The sequence below is a fragment of the Pelecanus crispus genome, chromosome 12 (genome assembly GCF_030463565.1).
Source record: "Pelecanus crispus isolate bPelCri1 chromosome 12, bPelCri1.pri, whole genome shotgun sequence".
In the NCBI taxonomy this organism is placed as follows: domain Eukaryota; kingdom Metazoa; phylum Chordata; class Aves; order Pelecaniformes; family Pelecanidae; genus Pelecanus; species Pelecanus crispus.
Genome location: NC_134654.1, coordinates 14,738,588 through 14,743,840, shown reverse-complemented (window position 1 = coordinate 14,743,840; position 5,253 = coordinate 14,738,588). Strand labels below are relative to the sequence as shown.

Here is a 5,253-nt window from a genome sequence, read left to right as displayed (position 1 = left end):
ATGGCACGACAGCCCCAGAGCACAGCCCTGCTGGAAACAACGGCAGAAGGGAGACAGAGCCCTCAATCCTTTGCAGGACAAGGCAACATCCCCCTTCCAAGACCCTTCCCCAAACGGCACGGCCGCTCGGGTGAGAGCATGGCCCATCTTCCCAAGAAGCACGGGCAGTGGGAGGCTTTTTCCAGGCAGCTCTCAGGGCTGGCGACACGCGCCTGGCCTTTGAGCTGCCCCAGACCTTTCCAGACCGGCACAGTCTCCTCTATGCCTCGTAGGGTAGCAGGGAGCACCACCTGGTGCCACTCAGCGGCTGCAGCCACTGAGTCCGGTGGTCTGTCACAACGGTCCGTCAAAAAAGCAGGCTCCCCAGGTCCTGGACACATAGGGGCGGCAACTTTCCTCAGTTTGGTCTGTGCTCCAGAAACGTCCGGGAGCGGGAACGTCGGGGCACGTCCGTGCTGTCCTTCTCTGGCAGCTGTTTCACCAAGGAGCATGACAGGATCTCAAGGAGTCACCAAGTGGTTGGGCAAGATGCTAACAGCCATGACAACGCTGTACAAAAAGCTGCATTTCTGCAGGAATGCGGACGTGAGGTTGCGCCTAGGGTCCTCTGCACGTCTGAATCCTTGTCCCCCGGAGCCCCCGATGCTAGCACGTGGATGATTTGCACCGAGGTGGGGCTGAGGTCTCTCATACTGCCTTGGCACTTTTTGGTGACTCACAGGTGACTCCGAGGTGGTCTGCTGGTGCCACCTTGCAATTAAAGGGACCCGAATGTGCCAATCCATCCCTGCCAGGGATGAGCCAGGGAAAACAAGCCAGACCCTCTGGGTCAGTGACCTGAACAAGCCAGCCGGCAATGATGCAAAGATGACTGTTGTTTGGGAAGACTGCGCCGAAGCAGACAGGCCCACTTGGCGATGGCTCACTTTCAGGCACGAGTCAGCAGGCTCCTTCACGGCTCTGCAGGGCCACGTTGAGCCGTTGCTTCTCCTCGGGAGAGCAACGAGTAAAGTCGTGGCAGGCAAGGCAAGGGCTGTGCAGTTCCCAGAGAAAACACTCTGGCCTTTCCTGACTGCAGACAGCAGCTGAACTGCGGGGCTCCCTTTGCACGGCTGGAAAGTGTGTGCGTCTCCGAGGCCTGAGGGGAGCAGAGATCTGCCACCGAGTAGCCTGATCCACTCCAGCAATGGCCTGAGTGGACACACATCCCTGCGCACAACGGGGTTTCTCTGCAGACCGCAGGAGGGCCTTGTATGACCATCGCCTTCCAATCACCCCGCGGGGGTCTGAGTCTCCTCGGTTCTCTGTCCCTCAGCAGAACAGCCATCCCGCAGAGGCTCCCCTGGGCTCTGAGCAACTCCATAGCCTGCAGGCGCTGGTGTTGCTCAGGGTCGGCCTCAGCCAGTCAGAGAGAGACCCTTCTGAGTGGCCTTCAGGTGTGCTCCACAGGCAAAGTCCGATGTAAGTGGTGGCCACGTTCCCCGGGAAGGGCGGGGCGCGCACAACTCCTGCTCATGGCCTGAATCTGCTGCGAGGCTTCACCAGCAACTGGAATGACACCTCAAACGAGTGCTGGTCTGGGGAAGAAACATAATTGCTATCAACAAAATCACTTGAGTGCTACCCGGCATGAAAAGGGAGCCAAGCGTTTCAGGCAAAGGAGGCGTGTCTTTCATCTACCAGCAGAGCTCTGAGGAGCCAAAATTGCTGTTTCTCAACACGCTTCATGTTTGTGCCATTTTTCAGCTCCCCTGGGGCTCTGGGCCGCAGTATAAAAGTGTGCCCGACTCCCAGCTCCTCTGTCGTGCCTTCCTCTGCTCTGTGAAGTTGGTAAGTCCCAATTCATTTTGCCTCTTGTCTCCTCGCTTGGCAGGACAGTTTTTGTGGAGAGGGCTGCATGCATTTTGCCTCCCTTGTCCTCGGTGAATGGTCTAGGACGAGAAACAGGGCATTGGTTGGTTTCTTTGCCAGACGTCGTTCTTTCCAAGGCTCAGGACGTACGGCCAGCACTCCCTAAGCAATGGCCGGCCACTTCCTCCACCATCCGCAGTTCAGCAATGCTCCTTTTGCGTTCCTGGCATGACGAGGAGCTTCCTTGACTCGTGCCCCATCGCAAATCTCTCTCCGCTGAGCTCCCAGGCGCTGCCTGTCCTCAGAGGAGCCGAGCTGCGGGTCTGAAAGGGCTCGACAGCTAACGCCCTCTGCTCCCTCCCGGTCTTGCAGGGTCGCCTCCCTCCGCGAGACATGTCGTGCTACAGCCCGTGCCTGCCAGCTGCCTGCGGCCCAACCCCGCTTGCCAACAGCTGCAACGAGCCGTGCGTCACCCGGTGCGCCGACTCCAGCGTTGCGATCCAGCCCCCGCCAGTCCTGGTGACGCTGCCGGGCCCAATCCTCAGCTCCTTCCCTCAGAGCACAGCCGTGGGGTCCACCGCGTCAGCTGCCGTGGGGAGCTCTCTCAGCGCTGGCAGTGTGCCCATCGCTTCTGGGGGCTCCCTGGGGCTGGGGGGCTTTGGGTGGTCCGGTCTGGGCCGTGGGCTCTGCGGGCCTCTGGGACGGGGCAATCTCTTATGCTGAAGCCCGTGGATTGCCGGCCCGTGGTCGGTCGAGCGCCAGGAGCCGCCAGGAAAGCCCTGGAGCCAGCCCGGAGAGCGCGGCCATGGTCTGCAGAGGAGCCGAGCTCCCAACCGCTCCGCCTGGAGGAAGGGGCCCGCGCTGGCCTTCCGACTCTTCCCAGGGAAGCCCCTCTCTTTCCCCGCCTTGCTCTGCTTCGCCTTATGCTCCCCATGCGATGCCTCCTCCTTCCTTCCGTGCCAATGGGTCTAGGTGATGCATGACTTGCCAGAGCCTTGAAGGGGAAAAGGAAAAGCAGCACCCCTGGCGTGGAGGTTTTCCTTTGGACGGCAGCACTTCTCTGAGCTTTACTCAGCCTCCAAAAGGCATTGCTTAAGCTCTCGCCTCTTCCATCTTCCTGTGATTTTTCTCATTAAAGACATTGGGCATCAGCTTTGCAAGAGAGTCATGTTTCGTTCTCCCCTCTTCTCCAATCCCAGCCGGCTGAGTGCCCAAAAGAGTTCCTCCCTTGGTAGAACTACGGGTTTCTCCGTAGTTCCTGGCCTCGAGAGCGCCTCGTCTTTCGCCCCTGACATCCCGTAGCAATGGTGACAAGGCCGGTTTGGGGTGAGAGCTCTTGCGGAAGGAGCCCCATTACTCATCGGCACGCCTCGACAGGCACAAAACACAGTATGAAGGAAGCCCGAATTTTCTGTTGAATGTCCCTGTGCTGCACTGATTAGAGCAGGGACTCAACACACCGCTGCATTAATGAGAGCCAATGATGGCCCTGGCTACTTTGTTAGGGAAGTCTTTGTTAAGAACCCAGAAAGGGAATCCCAGGAATTTTTTGCATCCACAGCGGGGAGTGCCAGCAGTCTGGGGAAGGAGTGTGGCAGAGCCTTGTTCACATGTCTCCGCACTTACAGGCCCATGGGGTGGGCTGGGGCTGGAGAAACTACTCGGAGTGTCCGGGGTGCAAGTGGTTCTGGTCCCAGCCCCCAAGGCTGTGCACCGCTCCCCTTTGTCCAGGACAGGAATTAACCGGGCGGAGGAGAAAGAGAGGCTCCCAGGGCCCTGCCGTCGGTGTCCATCCCACGGTGCGCAATCCCGTACCCACCTTTCTGTTATCCACCAGGGGCAGCAAGCCTGGCCTCTGCACCATTTCCCCCAGCTCAAGGTGTGACCTTCAAGGCACAGAGAGGTCTGGGCTCAGGGGACCAGCACAGTGGTTTCAACTCTCTGCAGCACTGGAGCTCTGGCAGGTAAAAAGAGGAGTTGTGTGCAGTGGGGCCGGTGCCCCTCGGCTCCCTCTTCATTCCTGACTGTTAGCTGTGCTGGGAGAGAAGCAGCCTGTGATGGGATCCTGGGTGAGCACGAGGGGGAACGGCACAGAGGCGCCACGGCCAAGCGTGAGGCACGTGCTCTGTCCTGGTGGAAACTCCACCAAGTCAAGTGTGAGTGACCCCTGTCCATATGAGCTGGTGGTATCCTTCCAGAATGCGAGGGGAACGTGGCTGGCGACAAATCGATCTCAAAGTCAGGCTCAAGTCCTTTGGAGGCGCTGAGCCACTCCGGGTTCACTCTCCCGTGTTCCTTCCCGGGAAGGAGCGGGGGGCTCTCTCTGCTGTTCAGTCATTTTCTGATGTGAACGCTGAGACCTATTTCCCAAAGGTCCCCGGAGCTCAGCCCAGCTGTCGGGAGAGTGGAGGCAGCCCCAAAAGGCGAAAGCTGGAGGCTGGCTCCTTCTCTCCCGTGTCAAACCGCGTAAAAAGGTGTAGGAGTCAGGAGCAGGAGCAGGAGCAAGGAGCTGGAGCCGGAGCAGGAACAGGAGCAGGAGCAGCAGGAGCAGTGGCAGCGGCAGCAGTGGCAGGAGCAGCATCAGCATGCTGACGAGGTGGCCGAGTGGTGAAGGCGATGGACTGCTAATCCATTGTGCTCTGCACGCGTGGGTTCGAATCCCATCCTCGTCGGCCAGCCCAACAATGGTCAGAGTTTCTGAGTGTGAGCAGCTCGATGTGTGCCCCCAAGTAAGCCTTTGTTTTGAGAAGAGAGTTGCCTGAAAAGAACTTGCAAGGTTCTGAAGTGGCTCAGGACACACCTCAACCTCTTCTGTCTCCACACAGGCCAGAGGAACAAGGAGGGAAAGAAGGAGGGTCCAGGGAACTCGCAGGACGGCCAGCCTCTCCTCAGTCCCTGGGAAGATGATAGAGCAAAACGTCCTGGAAGTAGTTTCCAAACATAGCTAGCCCAGGAAGGTGGTTGGGAGTAGTAAGCATGGATTTACAAAGGAGAAGTCATGCTTAACCAAGCTGGTAGCCTTCTACGGTGAGGTGACTAGCTTAGCTTGGTGGAGCAGGGAAGAGCAGTGGATGTTGTTTACCTTGCCTTTCAGTAAGGCTCAACCAGCCACGGGAACGAAAAACAAAATACGCGTACACCACTTTCTGTCACAGCACGTTTCAAGTAAGATTTTTTTTCTCTTTTTATGGGAGGCATTGTGCTCTTATCTGTTCTCAGAATCTCAGAATCGTTGGGGTTGGGAGGGACCTCCTGGGATCCTTCAGTCGAAGCCAACCGCTCCAGCAGGGTCAACTTGAGCTGGTTGCTTAGCACATAGCCCAGCTGGGTTTTGAGTATCTCCAAGGATGGAGACTCCACAACCTCTCTGGGCAACCTGGTCCGCTGTTTGACCCGCCTCAC

General features: G+C 58.2%; 1 non-coding gene across 1 annotated transcript; it reads left to right on the top strand.

Annotated features, from left to right (window-relative positions):
* The first annotated feature begins 4,441 nt into the window (after positions 1-4,441).
* On the top strand, positions 4,442-4,523 carry TRNAS-GCU (transfer RNA serine (anticodon GCU)). Its single transcript has one exon. It is a non-coding gene; the product is annotated as a tRNA-Ser (tRNA).
* Positions 4,524-5,253: the final 730 nt, after the last annotated feature.